The 21,390-nt window shown below is 39.1% G+C and overlaps 1 long non-coding RNA gene across 1 annotated transcript; it reads right to left on the reverse strand.

The window, feature by feature from the left end:
- Nucleotides 1-547: 547 nt before the first annotated feature.
- On the reverse strand, nucleotides 548-18,805 carry LOC109369223. The gene is made up of 4 exons (XR_002117962.2): nucleotides 18,663-18,805; nucleotides 17,453-17,550; nucleotides 14,267-14,356; nucleotides 548-2,043 (listed from the first exon to the last, which is right to left on the reverse strand). It is a non-coding gene; the product is annotated as an uncharacterized LOC109369223 (long non-coding RNA).
- Between the last annotated feature and the right edge of the window lie 2,585 nt (nucleotides 18,806-21,390).

Raw genomic sequence — 21,390 nt, forward strand, 5'->3', positions numbered from 1 at the left:
TACAGATATGCATACGTGCCACAAACCACTTTTGGGAATTCCTCAAGAACACTCACAAATCCAGTTCTCTGGTTGCTGTCCAGGATTTGTGAGGCACTGTTCTCCAAGGGGATAGCTAGAGCTCTGTTTTGCAGCGCTGTCTTTCCACTCATGTAGCAGAAGCATGCTGGTGCAGAATAATACAAGAGAGGGGCATGTTCTTCTAAACAATACAACAGCATTTATAACATGTGCTACATCATTATAGCTGTGGTACTCTTCACTGGATCTAGACCTGCAAGTATCAAAGAGGGTAACTTCTACAAAGTGCTTCCTACAGCACAGAAGCACATCACAGCCTTATGTAAGAAGGTCTAGAAAACTGCCTGAATTTGAATCCCACAGTAAGAAACATGGATGCCTATTACAATCAGTCTATATTGTAGAAAGCAAAAGAGATAAGTGGGGGCAGGAGTGCTCCAGAAGAAAATATAAGAAAACTAAGCACAAATGTAGAATATGCAAGATGATATTTCTGTTTCATAAATATTTTATGATTCGCTTTTAATGTAAAGGAAAAAATAAATAAAATATGGTGGATTATTATCATCACTTGGAAGTATTAACAAGTCCCGAATAAATTATTATTTATGTATTTTACAGACGTGCCACAGTAAGTGATACTGTTTCTAACTTTCATTTAATGAATGTCATTTTATTTTACAATTTTTAAACGTTTCAGATAAAAAATGACATGGAATAATTAGTTAAGTATGTTTAATCAATATATTAAACTCCTGCTGAGATAACTGAAGCTTATCATTGGAGTTTATTTTAATTTAAAACAGAACACTATAGCTCTGTCCCAGAGTTCACAGTTTTTTTAGCTCTACAACAAATTCTTACTCTTCCTAATAAGACCTGTCCACAATTCCACACCACTTGGTTTTTGAGCTCCCCCAGGTCTTTCATGTCTTTGGAAACAGAACTGGAGCTGAGAGAGGTGCTGGCCAACATGCTGGAGCTGAGCACGTCTTGTGACTTTTGTTTTTCTCTATTAGTGTCTCTTCTCTGCTCATTTATGTTATTTAAAACCCACCTGATTCTTCCAGTGACGACATCATTACTCTTCATACAAGCTCTCGCTGCTTTTCCACATTTTTCTTTCATGTCTGAAATTTCCCTGTTTAATTTTCTTTTTCTTTGTACCACAAACAGAACTCACAAGTCAACTTGACCCAATTTGTCCATATTTTCAGAAGAGTCATCTATATATTTGAGAGTTGGAGGATGGAGGGAATAAAAACAGGAGTGCCAAGGATTTAGCAGTAAGTGTCTGCATGTTTAGAAGCAGCAGAGTGACCATAAATGTCAAAACAGGAAAACAACTGCTGAAACCTGGCCACACCAGGCTAAAGCAAGCCCAGCCAAAAGCAAGACAAGGTCACCAATCAGCCCGCTATGTCTTAGCTTACAACGACCAGCTAAAACATCAACAGTCCTCACCAAACATTGTTTTCAGAAGGAAAATAGGAAACATAAAAGAATTTTAGTTTAACTAAAATATTCATAGTGGAATCTAAACAGAGAAGCAGCATCAATGCTAGAATGAAATTATTTTAAGAGAGTTGTTTTTTTATTTTTTTTTTCTCCAACAACACACATAGTAATATCCAACATAACCAAGAAACAGCCTTTGCCAAGAAGAGTAAAGGGAACAAAGTTTTCTTTTTTTAAATTTGTTTGTATATCCAACTTTGACATAGCCTTACCCCTGGAGCATCCTGCAAGGAAAAAAAAATAAAACTTACCAAAAAGCGCCGTACTTTCCAGGGTGACAGAGTTAAGGCATTTTTGCTTGTCAGAAAAAAGCTGGCTGATATCTCTCCTGGTGTTCCAGAGCCCTCAGGAAGCCTGGCTGAACAGCACCAACCATGTCTCAGCACTGTTTTGTTCAAGAACGAACAACAACAACAAACACGCAACAGAGGTTGCTGCAGGCAAAGGCGGCACAGAGCATTGCCTATGTGGGGATACAGCACGCTGGTGTCACAAGTGGTCAGCCTGTGAACAGAAGCAGAAGGAACATTTTGTGAAATCATCTAGCATTATCTCCCCGTATCTACTACAGATCTGTTGTCCATCTATCTAACATGAGAGTCGTAAAGAAAACATGCTATTTTACTAGCATATTTTCTAATATTTAGATCAAATGATTAAAAGCTCACTGTACCAATGCCATAGTTTTACCCAGCTTATCTCTCACCTTCCCTGTATTTACATTTTAGCTCTGTTTGGAGGTCAATCTCATGTGAACAACAACACAGAAATAATATACAAAGCATGAAAAAAGCTCCAGAAAGGAAGTGATCACTTTAGGTTGATAAAATTGAGACCAAGGACACTAGAAAAACCCTGCTTTCTTCCTGGTAGCTACTTTATAGTTGTTCTCCTGGTTTTTTTTTAATGTTTCTCATGAAAGCCATAATTAATACAAAACAAACTAATTTAACCAAGAAAAAAAAATAACTTGTCTGTAGTTTAAGAAACCATTTTAGAATAAGCAAGTACCCACATACTTCATGTAATTTAGAACAGAGACAAAAGAGCAAAAAGTCTCAATCCAACTTTTTCTTTAAAAATAAATATTTTTAAAATGCGTACTATTCCCAGAGGGCTGCTAGTCCTGAGGTACAGAGGTTCAGGTCTGTAGCAGAGCTGCTATAAGCGATGCCTACTGGGATCCACAGCAGCCAACACTGGAATCCCTAAATCTCTCTGCAGTCACAAACTCCTCTCCAAGTAGAAACTTCAACATTTTTCTTCTGGCAGCATTAGCCTCTCTCAGTCAATGTGCAGCCATCACCACACTAAGTTATGTGCTCCCCCCTTAGCTCATGATTTCCACTCTTTAATTGTTCTTTCAACCTTCTGTAGTACTATTGTTATCCAAATCGTGTTGGTGGTGCTTTCCAAACATGGATGAGTAACAGTTCCTGCCCTTGAGAGTTTATTTTCATGAAATAAACCTTTGAAATTCTCCACCCAAGACAAAATACAACAATTGCAGCCATCTTCAAAAGTTTTTAAAAATTCTGTTAATTCCTATTTCTGACATGAAGCCAAATACTCATCTTTTATGTGTATAAAGATGAGTGGGGTCCTTTCCAAGTAACTCAGTTTGTACTGCAAAACTGATCTTAAGGATCTGAACTTCCCCAGAAATAAAGTCCTCAATTTTAGATCTTTGTCACGCCTCATTCACATACCTCATGTGAAACTACCAGTCTCTGTATCCCAGTCTAGCTGGTTCATGAGCAGAACTCACAAGGCACATCTGTCATATCCATAACTGAGACCTTACTGAAGGAAGTATTCCTCCCTTTACTGATAGAGCTGTTACAAGCTGGTAAAATTCACTGCACAGCTAAACGAGAATGGAACAACTAGGAGATGAGGTTTTAAAAGAAACCACACAAAGCCATAGCAGAGATGTAAACAAAGTAATTCATTCCAATTAGAGAAAAAAGAGAAGCTGAAAATGATTGAGGGCAGTCAGTTCACTTTATCCTAAGAGTTTATTTGCACAGCTCATTCACATAACATAGTTTATTTGGTTTCTGTTCATTCTAACACATTGCAGAATGTAAACACCACAAGATCATCAATCCAAGAATGTTTTTCTGCAAGAACTAAAAGGGAAAGGATCACATGGAATCATTAAGAAATAACTAAATAAGAGTGGGAAAAACTGCAGCGCAGGAAACAATCGTCTCCAAGCCTAAAACTTCACAGTTACTTTAAGAATGGGTCTCACTCTGTATTTGCCTGTTGCACTCCTAAGCACAGAGATATGCATGGTGATACTCTGAAATACTCAGTTACTCACTGTTATGTGATAGGTCTGCTCCAATTTTGTTAGAAACTTTATAAATCATTTGCAATTAGTAACACTTGGTTAATATCATGTGAAAACTAGAAGGGGGATTCATTTTCAATTAGTTTATTTAAATGCTATGATTGCCATTAAAAAAAAAAAAACAAAACACCAGCACAAAAAATTCAGCCCAGTAAGAGCCATAAGCCTTCCAAAGATGTTAGTGTTGGTGACTCAGCCCCCAGAAGCCAGGATGAAATAACTGCCATGACAGATGGTGAGGGACCCACAGGGCAGCCTGGGAGCACAAGACTGGCTCCTGCCCATGCTGCTGAGTGCCCTAACTGCCTACAAACCAGAGTCTTCACCCCGGAATCGCCAGGTTATCCTACTATAGCAGTGACGCAGACCACAGGAAGAGAAGGGACAAGAGTGAATCAAGGAAAATGGCTAGCAAGAGAACACAGCAAACTATAGCATGTGCAGAGAGAACAAGAGGGGACCCAGAGAAATGTGTTCTCAAGGGTGAATCAATGTTTTGACTGAAATACATTAATTTCTTATCTCATTCACATTGTAAAACATCTTTCTGGAGCACAATGACCTTTGATTATTACAGGTAAGTTTACAGACACTGATTCTCCTGATTTGTTTTGTCTGCTGCTTAATTTCTTCAAAGTCACACAAAAAAAAGCATACTCCAGTCAGGGGAGAACATTTTCACAGCATATGACACGCAGGAAGTTTTACTGCCGAGTTTTCAAAGGCACTTAGCCCACCATGCGGATACTCAGTCTATTGGGTTGCTGAACTGTAATAAAAGACATCATTAAATGAAACATTTGATGGAGGTACTTGGCTCATTGGGTCAGTGGTTTTAGTTATAAGGAACTCCTTGTGAAGCTAATAGAGAAAAAAATTAGCCATTTTGATTTCCAAGACCAGCCTCTCTTTTTAAAGAGGGATACACAGCAGTTCCTAGTAATACACATAATAACCACAGATATTTTCAAGGAGACTACATGCTGCCACCAGCAGTTATAACAATACTGACGTAAATGGTATGCACAACCAGCACTGATAGCAATAAATTGATGCTGAAGAGCTTGCTGAAACCCCACATCATACTATGATGGGAGTATTAAGAGTTTCGGTGTTTCTCATGATTCTCTTCTCCAAATCCTCCAAAATCTTCCTCGCAGGAAAGCCAGACAAATATACTGAAAAACCATTAGTTACATATTTCTTCCCAAAGACAAAATTCAATAGCACCTTAAAGTTATCAGTTTTGTTCTTCCTCTAACCTTCTTACCATTCATGTCTTACCTATCTGCCTTTACAAGTGCACCACAAATTCTCAAGCCTAGCTCAGACCTAACTTGGTCCTCTACATCATCATTTGGGGTTTTTTTTTGCTTGAAATGAAAACACCTTACAGACACCACAGTAGATAAGATGACAGTTCTGATCTAAAACACAGGAGTGTGGCAAGTACTAGAATTCAGAATCGGTTGGCCAGAGGACAAGCCTCAGGTATTTCTACTAAAGGTATGTCTCCACGTGAGTGGGCCTAGAAACCACCAGTCTCTTTTCTGTTGTCCACCTCCGTACTCTGATGCATCCCCTCTGGCCACCACCGAGCTGCCTCCTCCAGGGCTGTCTGGCACAGTGAGCTGCTGCCAAGAGCTGCAGGTGGAAGGAAGTCACCATGCAACAAACATCTCAGGTGGCTCACTGGAAACATTTAGCATGTGAAAGCAGAGTAAGAAGCCTCATACTGTTTTACTGTGTTAAAGTAGATGTGTTCACAACATAGTAACTTCAGCTGTAGGAGAAAAGACAGGGCCCTGGAATACAACTTCCAACTTTCCTTGGAGAAACTACTTTGGAAAAAACATCACTAATAAATTTTGGCCTGGACTTCATAGTTCAACTACCTAGTTCAAGCTACAAGTAAGGAAGAGCCTCCTTTCTTCTTTGGCACTACTGAAGGTTTTCTTAGGAACCAAGTGGTGGGTGACAGGCAAACTACAGGATCTCCAAGGAGGGAATCACATGCACTCCACCTTCATGGCTTCCTCAGAGAAGATGCTCAGTTTCAGAGGGAACACCTCTGAACATACCAGTACAGAGCGGACATATGATTGATGCTAAGTAGTTTAGTAAAGTACAAAGCAACAGAACATAGCTTTTACAGCTCCAAAATTACTTTTTTTTTTTTTTTCCTTCAACACTGAATTTCAAAGTTTCAGAACAGCATGCTCACGCTCCAGCTCTGGCTGATGCACCATAGTTCATCAAGAGTGAAAAAAGGAGCATTCCATTTCTAAGACATTTCTGTGTAGTTTTCTATCAATTTACCTTAGCAGAGAATGTTTTTGTTTTCAGGACAAAGAGGTTGAATCACAGCATGCATGTCTATTATCTTCACCGATTGCTAAAAAGAAAAATAAAATTTTATCCACTGTGCAGGAAGCTGGATTTTTATCACCAGCATGACAAAGCCCTGACCTGACTGAATATCTAGCTATTAGCACAAAATAAATTTGAAAAAGTTTAATGCTTAATAAAAGTATATATAACAACACAACAGTATTCTTGACTCTAGCTACTACAATCTGCACAAAATGATTCATTAGCTACTTTGCCTCTTGGTCTCTCAGGCTCTAGTCCTTTCATTCTTATGCCATCTCCCTAACTTTAATCAGGAAACAAAACAACAGGAAAAAAAAACAATTGCAAAACAGTTTTCTGAGAATACATTTACCTGTCTTCTCCAAGCCTGGTGTAACATTAGCAAACAATCATTAAAATAATTACCTCTAATAGCACATTGCAAATGATTTCCTGAAGACTAAAAATACTTCTATGAAATACACTGCTATGCTGGAGGAAGTTGGGCATTGCTTTCTAAACAATTCATTACTTCTTATATGTAAATTCTGATCTCCTTTTGCTGTATCACCAAACACAAATGGCTTTTGCTATCCTTCTTTACACAATCATCCCAAAAGAAATAGGATTGTGGAAGCAAACCTTCACTAAGCCTCAGGCAGGCACCGAGATGCCGAGTTCCCACATCATGCAGGCTGCAAGCTGGGTCCCAGAGGCTGTCCGTCACTTAATATTAGACTACATCAAACTGTGACACACACACAGCTACACACACAGCAGACTCTCCCAAACATGTGCAGTGATCAGAGACCAGCAAGGCAACATCTGCTAGGTCTAGGAACTGCTTCTTGTCACAAACTATGCCAAACTGTCAAATTGCCTGTGACCTATCACAGCTACCACTTGCCACGCTACTTGAGTAGCAAAGCCGATGGGACAAAAGCCACAGTGACTAAAGAAATCACTGGAAGAAGAAATTGCTTGTTTTTTTCTCTCTTTATACTTCAGTATCAGCAGCAGTGTGGCAAATCCAAAGAAATACTTTCCCAAATTATTAGCAGAGAATACCTATTGCTTCCCAAACCAAATACAAACAAGTCTGCTTTTCTGCTACTAAGAAACCTAAATTTAAATTCTATTTCTGCATAAGCAAGGTGGGTGTGAGTCTTAAGCACCAGCTAGAGCACCTTCCCATTTCTGAGGCTGGAACACACGGGTGGCACTCCAATTTCAAAAAATTCAGGAGAGCAAAGGTAGGAAAACAAAAGTCTATTTTAAACATCACTTGCCTCACCCTTTTGTAGATCATACCTTCCTGAGATTTTCTTCAAGCTTTCCATCCAGGTTTTTAATAAATAGAACTAACATTTTACAGAAGCTAAGGCTATACCAGCACTACCAAAAAGTAGCTCTGTGACTTTCCAGTCTCAGTTTTCCTGCTGCAAAATGCTGTTCTGCTGACTTGAAGAAGATGCAAATCTACACAGATAAATCTATCTTAACATCCCTGGTTAGTAGCGCCAACTATAAGACTTCTTATCACAAGATGCTCAAGGAACACCAAGCAACTTCATATTTTCTGGTAATTTTATACAAGAGGAGTGACCTGATTATAAGTTAAGCATGGTAATAACTATGAGGGCTGCTCTGAAAGTAATGCCTCCTATTACATTACATTGGACTACAACATCAGAGGTAGATGTTGGAGATATAGCAGTAGAGGTTGAGCCCAATATTCCTGTTACATTTTGGTGCCATGCCACAGATGGCAGCAGATGGGCAGTTTGATATCAAAGTTCATATGAAGCAAAGGTGCATCACTGAACTCTTCAATGAAAAGAAAACTGCAGCCACTGACATTCACTAATGCTTGCTGAATGTTGATGAAGGCCTAGCAGTGGATGGTAGCACAGTGAGGTGGTGGGTGGTGTGTTTCAGCAGTGGCAAAAGAGACATGAAAGACAAACTATGTTTTGGATGGTGATCGTTATGAGTGTGGTATGCAGGCTCTTGTTCATCACTAGCAAAAATGCACAGCTAATGGTGGTGACTATGTTGAAAAAATAGTGTTTTGTAGCTGAGAAATTGCTCTATCAAATAGCATTACTGTGCTCTTTGTCTCTGTTGTAGTTTCCCATGAAAAAAATAGGAGGCATTACTTTCAGAGCAATGCATGTATTATGGAGATTGTTATCAGGACACAAAAAATAATAATAATAATTAAAATAGTAACCCACTAAGCATGATGACTGCATCAGAGTGCAAGCAAGCACATTCCAACACCACTGCCTTCCTTGGGCTATGTCTGAGGTTGCTGCAGATGCAATCTGAGCTGTTTGCCTGCCCTGCGCTCAGTCAACTGAAAATTATTTGGGAACAGAAATCTTCCGCATATGAGTACATGAACTATGTCATCATTTCTGTAGTCACCGTGCTGTCAGTGAGCAACTCTTCAAAATTAAGATACAGCCTTAACTATGGGTACTTGAGAATTTTCTTGTCTGGTTGGGCTTTTTGAATGGCAGGAAGGAAGTTGGGGGCCATTGAAGAGAGGAGGTTTTAGCACCATCCATCTCTTCCCCACTTATCTTAACAATATCAACGCCATCTAGCGGTCAATATAGCAGGATGTAAAAAACTGGGTAAAGTTGCATATTGTCCTGGCTAATAACTCTCAGGAAGCAACTTGAGAAATGCAGCTTTTTACATGCCTCTCAACATAGAGAGCAAAAGAGCAGTTTACACTGAAGTTGTTTTTCAGTACCCAGAAATGCTCTTGAAAGCACTTCTCAATGTGTTCAAAGTACAGGATTTTACATATGCCTCTGCAACCTTCCGTAAAAGAAAAAAAAAATCAACACTTGGGCAAATCTTGCTCTACAAAAAAGTAGTGACAAAACTGAGACAATAACACTAAACAGCAATATTTAAATTTATCATTGCAAGACTAGTGCATTTATGACCTAGATTTTCAACACAACCTAGGCTGTGCAGTGAAGGACATATGTCCAGTCAGTAACACCCACAACACCCATTAGTTTATACTGCATTTGCAGAAGGCAAGAAAGTTCAGAAGGATAAATGCACACTTAACACATACAGACATTTTGTTAGAAAGCAATGCATGAGATCAGTATATTTGCCATCATCACATCGGCATTTAATGCATGCTGTAATATCTTTTGGTCAAATTTGATATCCAGCTTAGGGCGAGGGGTTTTTCAGTTTGGTTCAGAATGCTTTCCCAAAGCTTGTCCAAAACTAGATATTGCAGAAAATGTGGTAATAGCGAGTTTTGAAAGATGCTCAGTGCTAACCAGCTATCTTACGCTCCTTTCTGAAAACGAAAGTGGCTGACATACACAACAAATGCCAGCAAATAAAATTCAAGGCAAAAGAGTTTTTATGTCTGCATAAAATCTATCCAGCCTCATTTTCCCAGAAAATATGTTAGCAAAGTACAAGGTGTAGGATAAGGTGCAAAAATTACTCTGAGAAGAATCATATCAGCACATTTTGGGAAATACTGAACTTGTTCCTGTATTACAGCATGTATCACATTACTCTTCAAAAGGAAATGAAAACTTGTTATTGGTTCTAATAAAGGCAATTTCTTTTCTCCCCAGCAAAGCTTTCAGACAGAGATCTTTCAAGCACGCAGCTCCCACCTCAGTTTTGGTCCCATCTAGCTCAATCCTCTCTCCAGAGGCTCCCAGTTTTCTAAGTTTCTAGACTGCTCTTGCACATGCAAAATTTTTTTTTTTTTAAATTTCACTGTACTTTCAAATATAGAAATAGTTGCTGTCTTCTACCTTATACACACAGATGCTTGTGCACTAACCCAAACAGTTTGTAATGTTTTGAGTAATGCATCAAAAGAGCAATGGCACCTTAACGATATATTACATTAATACATCATCAAAGCTATGGCACTCTTATGATATATTAGTTTAATACATCATAGCGGTGCCATGTCTTGGACAATGTATTACTCCAAAACACAGCAACAGCCAGAAAGCTCTCAAAATAAGTTTTGTGTTTTTCAAACTTATTTACATCATATGAGTCTGGGTTCTTTTTTTAATTTCTCAAATATAATGGTGTTCACAAGGGACAGAAGCCTGCAGCTACCCACTCATGTCAATATTCCCAAGAAGCTATCTCACAGTCTACCACCTAAGACACTCTTGTACACACACATGAAAAAGATGCTTTGGTGACTAAATTTGCAAAGCCAGCTTTCCCCTACTACAAGAATTTGTCTAGTACTTCACCTAAATTTCGTGGGGGTTTACCCAGACCCTTTGTTACAGTTACAGCACCCAGCATGACCGAGATCCTATGTATACAATACAACGTTTCAGGAAAAACATACATCCTCAGCATAGCTTCAGGAAGAAGTGGCCAGATCACAGTATAGATTACTGTGTTGGAGCATGCACAGCCGGAGCAGCCAAGGCTGGTATGCGCCTGCTCTTCTGACCTGAGCCCTGTGTGTAGTGCTGGGGCAGGGACATTGCCCATCACGGGACTAGAGCCAGTGCAGGCAGTAACACTTATCACCTCTTTTGTAAAATGTCACCCTTTGGTTTCTGTGATAGCAAAGGATTGCACTGCATTCTACTTCCAGATTCTACACAGATGTATGGCCTTCCCTAGATGTTTTCTTGCATTAGTGCCAAAAACATGCCAAGTACAGTCTGACCAACACGTCTGTGTGTCTACAAAGTAAACCAGGTTATGTGTGCACGCAAGATCTGGGAAGGGATATTTTGCACAAGTTCAAAGACAAAAAGCAGAACACCTCCTAGAAAGTAATAGAAAAGAACGTACAGAAGTGAAAACAAAGTTTCTGCAGCAAAATAAAAATGAAAAGGAGAAAACAGAATTATCATCTCAACACAGGAATAACAACAAGAAAAAAAGAACACAAAGAAAAATCCTCACACAAAACTAAGGTGAAAGAAACAGGATTTTCCACCATGCCAACTATGTGGGAAGGTGCAAATAAAAATTATTGAGAACTGCCTGGCTGTTCTTTGGGGCCTCACAAAGAGGTGAAAGTTTAAAAGGTTAATCCAAAATTACTTTTATGGCCACAATGAAAATCTTTCCTCCTATTATTTATTCATAAATTACTCATTAATTTCACTTAAAGCACTTCAAACACAATTACGCAGGTGCTCCAATTCTTGCAGAGAACAATAGCAGCGGTGCAAAGCGCCCAGCTGCGCTCCCTCCCGGCCCAGCTCCGCCCTGGCGGCCCCGCAGAAGCTACAGCCGGGCCGAGCCCACCGCCTTCTCGCTTACCTGCTTCCTGAGGGCCCGGCTCCTCCCAGGCAGCAGGTACAAAAAGATTTAATTTCAAAGCGTTTCGCTGAAGCTCCCGCGAGTGTTCGGGCGCCTTTCCCCACGCCCGCCACGGGCGCCTGTCCGACCGCCCGCTGTGGGTGCAGCTGGGGGTGCTGCTGCGTGGGGCAGCTTGGCCTCCGGGTCGTGCCGCGCAGCACGGGCTTGCACCGCCGGGAGGTGAGGGCACGTGCCGGCACCTCAGCAGCCCGAGGGCTGCCTGCTTTACCTGCAAGAGACGCTGTTTTCCCTCTGTGACACATCACCTCTGTGTCTGAAGTAAAACCATCTTTATTGTACAGGATAAGGTGCATCATTACCAAGCCACAGTTAAGTCATTCTCCATTAAATTACACTTGTTCACATTCCTGTAATTTGCAGGCAAATGCAAGTCTGGATTCAATTTTTATCTCCCTTTGTTTCAATACACTAATATTCCTCCATTCCTTTGGTACACAACATTGCACATTCTCCCATAGCTCTGAATCCTACAGAAGCACAGCACACAAGCAGTCGTGGCATTACTGCAGGAGGATAAACTGCACAGGCACAGTTCAAAATCAGAAGTCTTGACAGAGATGGAAAAAAATAACAGATTTAGATAATAATAAAATGTAGCCAAGAAAATAGAAAAGAGTGCCAGAGGGGTTTGGGGGAATGCACAGAGTACTTTTGGAAGTGCAGAATAGAAATGGGAAACAATCTTCAGCTCCTGCCCTGTCCAGTAGCTTAGCCCCTCAGTAAGCAACGTGCAGCCAAGGGCAGGGTGACCCCAGGGCCCTGAGCTTCCACCAGCACCCAAAGAGCAGAGCTGGGGGGAAGGCAGAGGGCAGAGGCCGGGCCCTGTGCTGCCCACCCACCAGTGAGATGGCAACAGGAGCCTCTCCTACTTCTCCCCTTCCTGCCTCCCAGCTCAGAGGATGCTTTTTGCTTGATGAGCCACCTTGACTTGCTGACACAGCAAAAGTATCACCCTCTCCACAGTGCTGATTTTTGAAAACCTCTAACCAGCTCCTAATCCTAATACCTCTATCAGAATGGATGCTAATAGAAACATCATCAAGACATGCGTGAATGAAATAATAGAACAGATCATATGTCTGAAGTACTAATAAATATCATTCTTAAGTAGCAATGGACTTTGCACAGAGATCTAGAGCCTGAAACACATTTTGGATAAATTAAAATTACATGACAACTTATTGTAATTCTAAGATACTAATTATAAAATATCAGCACCTAAACCATTGATGCACTGTCTTTCTGAAATCCAGATACTAAGAGGAGAGTTTAAGGGAGAAAATGGAAATTACCATTTCACTTGAACTATAATTCAAAAAAAAAAAAAAGAATACACACAAAACTGCACAGTATACAGAATCCCTAAGTTTGAAAGATGAACAGAAAAATGCAGTTAAGTTTTTAGCCTATAAACCTAAACATCAATCCAAATACAGAAATAAGTTCTGCACAGCAAGAGTGAGAGCAGAAATAAGCTCAGGAGAAGAAGCAATGTAAGGCTCCTGAAGAGCCCCCCAGCCAGTGCTGGGTTCATACTTCGCTCTTAGAGGGGATCACCCTGGGATGTAGTTGTTGCACTGAAGCAACACATAAAGTAAATGGAGAATTTGTTTTCCTGTTTTTCACCTATAGGTCAACAGTGACAATGATAATAGAGAGGAACACACAGGAAACTGTGTGCCATTCCCAAAAGTGCACAATTCTTACTGGTGACCCTCTGGGACATTCCAGTACATTAAGGAATATTCAGATGTCTTTGGTGTCAATAGCAAACAATGAACTAGCTAAAGGACTTCAGGGGAGCTATAAAGAATGTTTTCCAGAGGGTTTTAAATCTAAAACATCCTTTGGTAATAACTAAACCCAGGTTCCAACAGCTCACGCTACTCTCTCCCTCTGAGTACAGCCACACAGAGCTCTGGAGTTCAGTACAGAGCGCAAAACCAAACAGTGCACTTGTCAGCACTAGGAAGAGTGTACAAAGCACAGGAGGAAAGAATAACGCACCTTCTGTTTCTGAAAAGGAAAACAAGGACACAGGCACAGATACCTCAAACATCCTATTTCTGTCAGGTCCCCAGGACTTGCACCCACACAACACTGCTGAAAGGTGGGGCTGTACAGCACCCCACATAGAGCAGTGCTTGCCCTCAAGGCAGCCCCTCCTCAAGGGGAACAGTCACTATCTCTATCAATACCCTGCTCCTCCGTAGCCTGCAACCTTGGGGAATAAAGGAAAGCCATGAAAAGGCTTTGCTACTACTCAGATCAACCTTCAGCTGCCTGTGGCCACAGGCACAGCAGCAGCGCTGCGCAGCACTGAGGCTTCCCCAAGGACTGACATGGAATAGGGGATGGGGGAGAACCCTCAAGCCCTTAGAATAGCTATTGGAGCTTTCTGCAGAGATATTTTCTGCATTGTATCTGATGAACCACTCTACTTTTTGCCTGGCCACTCTCTGAAAGCTGCCTGACCCATGCTGTAACCAGCTCAGGGAACCTGTTAGAGAGCTGTATTGTTGACTTGTTACACCATACTTAAATACCATAGCATTGCTTGAGCCTCACTTGATATAAACATATTCATTATTTATTGTTAGTAAATATTCAGGGGAAAATGGGCGAGAAATGAAGCACCCCACTCACATGTAAATCTGAGGTTTCCTCTTCTGGGGGTGATTCGAGCATTTTCCTGAGATTCTTTCTGGAGGGGTAGAGTCATTATGTGCAAGTCATCTGTAAAAATTAGACACAGGGAAAATCAGAACACAAACAAGGAGAGGCATGCAGTATTAGAAATATTATCTGGAATCCAAGGTTCACAATGATTAGACCAAAAAAAATATTAATCCTCCATGTAATTCAACTTGTATTTAAATTCCTCTGGTATCAGCTCTCCCCACCAAGTCTTGCTCAGATCACTACAGGAATTTATTGCAAATTTTGCAGAGCTTTTGACCTGTATCATCTTATTAAACTTTTATGAAAAATCAATGGAGTTCAATCATGTTATGAGCTGTTCTTCACACACGTGTCAGTGGCAAATGAAGAAGTCTCTTTCTCCCAGTGTCTAGAGTGAAGACATTAAATTGGATACAAGTCTCTGACCATACATCCATGGTGCTGATGAGCTTAGAATAAACATTTAAGAAAATAAAATAAATACAACTTTGGTGAAAACGAGGTGGACAACCAATGGTTTTTGAAGATGGGAGGATAACAACTTACACGTAAAATTAAATAATTTTATCAACTTAATGTTTAAAATAGATGACCTGAGGTTCTTTGTTTTGATTCAAGTAGAAATAGGCAACTTCATCACACAATCACATTACTAGAATTACACCAGGAGGAAAACATACTTTCCCCTTTTGTTTCTTTAGTAAGTCCACTTTTAACAGCACAAGCAGGACTTCAGGGCATACTTGGGCAATAAAGAGTTGTTAGTGCTCCTGTCTGGGACTTTGCACAATAAAGCAGTCTTCCTCTAGCACACACTGTGGCTCTGCTTGGGAGCAGCAGTGCAGGATAGTTCAGACAACTCAGGGTAGGATAAGAGGGTAAGATGGGCCTCACCTACCGAGGGGATTGATGAGCACATCCAGACAGCCCAAAGTCAACTGTGCCTGCCTGGTGAGTCCCATCAATGCCAAAACTGTGCTTCAAAAATGAATAAATAAACCAACTGTCTTTCTGAATAAACTATCACACCTTGAATATGGAGTGTGGGCTGCTCGGCCACTGTTTGCCAGTTTACCGCTTTTTTACCCATTTTATGGGCACAGAGACATTGCTAGTAGTATTACACTGTCTTTTAATGGCAGACACTGAAACAACCAGAAGCCACATTCTGTAGAAACTCTCCTGGGTAAGCATCAATAAGCTCCCATATTTTGAACAAGCACTGCAGAACCTATTAAGCTTCAACAGAGAGGATAGTGTCTCTTGTTTGTTCTATTTCTTTATTTTCCTTACCTATTGTTTTGTTTTTAATTTCCGTGAGTAAGCTGTATTGGTATCCTGCTGGCTTCCTGCTAGCCACAGGAGAAGGAAGGGGAATTTTTGCAATAATTTAAAAATACACTGAAAGTATGGAAAGGTTAAGAATTCAGATATAAAATGAAACTAAACAAAGGCAAAGCAAAATGACAAAATTAGCCCCCTATCTAATCACCAAAACAATGAAAATTGTACAAAAAGCCTAGAAAAATTGGGTATGGATTAAAAAATATGGCCATGTCATTTTATTTTTTAATAAAGCAAAAATGTGTGGTAGTCTCCAGCAAGCCATTCCAAGGTGCAGAACAGTGAGACTAATATTGAAGCTGTTCGAGGGAGTTCAGAGGGCCACAAAGATGCTCAGAAGGCTGCAGCATGAAGGAAGACTGAAGGACTGGGCTTCTTTAGCCTGGAAAAGAGAAGCCTCTGGGGAGACCTCATTGCAGCCTTCCAGTACTCGAAGGGAGCTTACAAGGAGGAGGGAAATTGACTTTTTTTTTTTCTTTTTTTTAAAACACAGGCTGATAGTGATAGGACAAAGGGAAATGGTTTAAAACTGAAAGAAGGGAGACTTAGATTACATATTAGGAGGAAGTTTTTTTACTCAGAGGCTGGTAAGGTACTGGAAGAGGTTGCCCAGAGAAGCTGTGGATGCCCCAACTCTGGAGGTGAGTTGGATGGGATCCTGAGTAGCCTGATCTAAAGGATGGCAACCCTGCCCGTGGCAGAGGAGTTGGAACTAAATAATCTTTAAGGTCCCTTCCAACCCAAGGCATTCTATTATTCTGTGATGCTGATTCTAATCACATTTCTCAACTACAGGCACAATGAAAATGGAAAAGTAATCTTTTGAAATTAATGGCTAACCTTTTTTTTTTTTTTTTTTAAACTATCTGGCCAAATCCATAAGCTTCTTGCTTTTATGCCAGCCAGCTTTTTCTCCAGGAAAAGGCAACTGATATGTTTCTTGTACTCAAACTGTGTTTTGCCATAAATGAAATTAAAAAATATATATTTAAAAGTGACAATCATTAGAGGAAAACAAATCACGTTTTGAAATTTTTAAAGTTACAAATATTTCACACCATTTCATCTCCAAAATAAAGGAAGGAATTAGGCTCAGATTTGTATTAGTTACATTAAAAAAAACATCTGGAAAGTCTGTTTACATGCATTATTCATTTAATTACAACTTGAGATATTTCATGCTGCAAGCACACCTTGGCAGAGATATGTAGGTTTACCCAACTAGTGCGAACCAGGGCTAGTAGGCCAGCTATGACTAGCAACAAGTCTGAACCTAGGGTGCTTTACATAAAGCAGTGCTTTCTGCTATTTTAATCTGCTGTCTTGTACTTTTCTGCTTAGAACTTCAGTGCCTTAAAACTCTAAGACCTGAAGAAATGTAAGAATCTGAAGACACATTGGAATATAATGCAAAAAGGAACTGGTACCAGAGCTTTAACAAATGTTGAGTTCATTTTGTTGTTTTATCCTCTAAATGGAATGCTGTTTTGCTGTCTTCAGCCTTGATTACTGTGGGGAAAAGCCCTAATAAATGGGATATGCTTCTGGCTTGATAGACAAAACATGTGTGTTGATGCTTCTCACAATGTGAACACAGTCATCAAGGGAATTGTTGCTTAGCCATTGTAAAGTTAACTTGGGTACTGCAAAGTTTTTTTGTGATGTTGTGTTTACTGAAAAGACAATTGAGAAAAAAAGGTTTAAAATACTTTTTTTTTTTGCGATTTACATCAAGTACCTCTATAATGCAAGAAGCAAACAATAAATGATGATAAAAATAGAAAATTATAGTCAAACAATACTCACTTTAGTCAAGATATAAATACTCTCATCAGCTATTATTTAGCAAAATTTATCAAGACAACGGGGAATGTCTGGAAAGAGGCTGTAGTCACCCTTTTGTCCTAAAATAACATAGGAAATAAACATGATTGCATTTAGTCATTAGTTTAACATCTATTAAAACCAAATTTCCAAACCCCAGCTCTACACTATCGTTACATATAATCATCCCTCAGGAGAAAAAGAATTCATTCAGTCGTGTATATGAAAGATATTTTCCGATGTCCTTTCCAAAGCTGACTAGTGGCCTGGGGTGGTTTGTTTGCAGGTTGTTTTTTATTTTTGGTAGGGAAAGGGAAGAAGTTGAAAAGTGGACAAAAGTTCAGGACATCAGTGTCAGGTGTGAAATTTGGGTATGTAAGTTTGAGGGATGAGTGTCTAAGCCCGCCTGGGGGCTGTGCCTGAAATCACCAGGGCTTAAGTCTCAAACAGTCTTAAACCGTAAGTAGCATGGTCATTGCTGCATAACATTGTCTGTAAAATGGAAACAATGAGATTTTTTTAACTCACAGTGGAAGTGTTAAATTAAAATCCATTAATCCTTGGCAAGCATTTAGGTACTATAGCAATATAAAACACATCCATAAGCAAAGATCGCTCTACTGAGTTTAATGATATTATTCCCAAACTATGAATGAGTGATCAAATGAAGAACTTCTGTTTTCATTAGGAGTGCTTAGATATTTTTGCTAAAATCTCTGTAAGTATCTCACAAGATATATTCTTTGACAGAGTCAATGACAAGAGGGTCATTAACTTTAAAGCTAGGCCAATTGACCCCTGAAATAATGCTGAATACCGAATATGATGAAAATATTACTTCTAATTCTGTTCCATTTGCAGAAAAGCTTCATAACAATCTATTTTTCTTCCCAATTATGCAGGTTCAACATACTGACTTTTTGTTATAAATTGACTCTGCTCATGCCATATATCAGTTATATTAAGGGATAAGCTACTGTTAGATTAATAAAATTTCTTCCCATTTCAGTTTGGTGCTGTTATAAATCAGCGCAGCTTGTGATAAAGATCTGACTTCAAATTACAGTAAAGCAGCAGAAAGGTGGATGTGCGGAGGAATACGTAGTTCCTTGGCAGTAATTTTATTAAATAAAAGTAACTTTTTTTGAAATTAAAATTCAATTAGCCATCTTCTTTCACAGACACTACTCACCTTTAGCTTTTAAGCCAGGCATGTAGGTAATCAACAGAAACTCCTTGCTACCTGTAAGAAAGCCAATTAAATTTAGAAAAAAAACAGTTTTTAAAAGAAGGGACTAAAATAGATAAGGCAGAACTCCAAAATAGGGCTCTGATAGGGTTAACCTGGCTATAATGTGAATTACTCTTCACTGTAATCTGATTTATGGGGAAAGGACATAGCACAGCAAATTTTGTCAGGTATGTTTTGTTCTTAGTTCACATGGACAAGCAGAAAAAAAAAAGAAAAAAAGGGATGAATTAGAAACTAGACTGCTGAATAACAAAAACAATATCTGAGGAATTTCATAAATGTACCAAGCAATCCCTTCTGCTAAACATATTTAATTAACCTTATGACAGATAGAAAAACAGAAATTTTTACTATCCAAAAGGTTATTTTGAAATTACTAGACCAGGTTTTAATTACTGATAACCTCAGGTCAGATATACAATAGGCCAGGCCTCTGTGAAGCAGTAAACTTGGCATCAGTTCTCTACATTCAGGCTGTCCGATCAGATTTTGTTTTGCAACAGTCACTGAATTAGTAGTATCAGTAACCCTTACTACCTTAACATTATCTTCCTTTAGCTAATGATATCATTTTGCATGTGTTAAGTAAAACAGGAATTAACAAAATTCCAATGGCTTACTTAAATGGTAAATAACAAGCTGTTTTAAGGAAGAAATCTCCTAGGGAGTGCGGAAAAACCTGCAGCTGAAGGCAAGCGTGTCAGGATGTGTAACTCTGTGCAGGCATAAACAGGAAACGGAGCAGCTTGCATTTGGATTGACAATCTGGCTCCAAACGTCTCATCTACAGCGGGCACAATGCTTGAACCCTGTCAAACTTGAAAACTCTGGGTTTCTAACAGTTCTCTGTGCTGACACCTCTCAGGGCTCCCTCATATAAGTACAATCTTCTCCTCTTTGTCATTCTTCACTATCAGGAAAGGTTTTGCTTAGTGAAACACTTAAAGTTAATAACATCACTTCTATGCCAAAACAGTTTCTCGTACATCCACTTCCTATGGTTTTGGTAGTAAAACCCTTGGACCAGAAACATCAAAGATTAATCATTTTCAAACTGTGAATTATATTAATTTATTTTATTGTCATGTTCCAACATAACAGATGAACTTGCTTTACCTTCTGAAAAAAAATTCTCAAACATCTAACAGAGCCAATAGTGTTCAACTCTACTTCTTCATATGTTTCTGATGCATTGACCCCATAGTAATTAAACATTTTGCAAGTACACTGTGCAAAAGAACAAGGTGCTTCTAGAGTCCTGCAAGCTAAGTTGACCATAACCAAAGCAGTCTGTGTACTTTCTAGGTTCAAAGATTAATGGGATGTGAAAGGAGAGAAATAGTATGGACAATAAGGTGGATCATAGGCCCTTTGTGACAGATATATCAGACCTTCTCCATTACAATCCCCAAAAAAGATTCTTCTGGGAGCCATTTCATCTCTGAAAATGTTGTGGGCATTGCAGAGCCCAAAGGAAACAACCAGCAGTAACTTTCTTCCTAAGGATGTTTGCCAAGCCAAGGATGTGGTCCTTGTAGAACAGATACAGTGCTGAGAGTATTTAGCCGTTTAAAAACAACAATAAAATAGCAAGAGCACAAAAATCCTGGAAGGTTTTTCTTTTGTTTCCCTCTGCATAATTTTAGGAAGAAAAAAAAGCCCACAAAAAACAAAGTTTTCAAATCAAGAGCTTACAGTTAAATATTTTACTAAAGCTAAAAATTAAATGGAAGACTTGACAAAGTTATTCATACCAATGCCAGCTTATTCAGATACTTCACTTTGAATCTGGAAAACTCACATGCAAAGTTTGTGAAAACAGGAATTGGTCTTGTATTCAATAGCATGATTATTGTCTAGAACAAACCAGGTGAAAATACACTACTTGCATTTGTATCACCACCTTCACATCTAATAGCAAAACCAGATATTAACATTTCTATTTTACATTCTGGTCCAAACAGAAAATGGCTCTGTAAAATACTACATCTTTATTTGTACGGCACCACCATTTTGTACATTAAGGACACCAAGATGGAGGCACTTCAACTGTTCATTCATCCATTTGTAAAGAAGCAATTAAAATCACACTTACAAAGTCACGAATCACTTCACAATTCTCAATACTAAGAAGTATCTCAATATCCAAACTCTTGTAATCAACACTGCAATTAACAGGCTTAGAAACTAACAGAACTACTATTTGCAAACAAGCAAAAAAGATTTTTCAGCATAAACTGATGTACTTAAGTTATAAAATTACAATTTTAAAAATATTAATAGTTTATTAAAGGAAACTCTTGAATTTAGAATGGTAATTTCTCTAAGCATTTTGTTAATGCACTAATTTGGAAAATCTACTATTACTTCAAAAATCTTCAGTATGATGTAAACATTTTACAAATATCCTTAACATACTCAGCATAAACCCTTTTGACAGCAGTGCTGTTTAGATGCTGCAGAGCTCTATTTACTCAAAACCTATGAAATGTGACAAGATTTCTCTCTCAGAAGATATATGCATGGTTCTGTTCGTTTTGTGCAAGTTCCTGTGAAACGAGAAGCTGAATGACATAAGCTGGGGTAAATACAAACGGTAATAAGAAATAATAGTGAAATCCCCAAATTAAATTCTTGTCCTTAAAAATGTTTTTCAAGCACCTTTTTT

The sequence above is a fragment of the Meleagris gallopavo genome, chromosome 10, assembly GCF_000146605.3.
Source record: "Meleagris gallopavo isolate NT-WF06-2002-E0010 breed Aviagen turkey brand Nicholas breeding stock chromosome 10, Turkey_5.1, whole genome shotgun sequence".
In the NCBI taxonomy this organism is placed as follows: domain Eukaryota; kingdom Metazoa; phylum Chordata; class Aves; order Galliformes; family Phasianidae; genus Meleagris; species Meleagris gallopavo.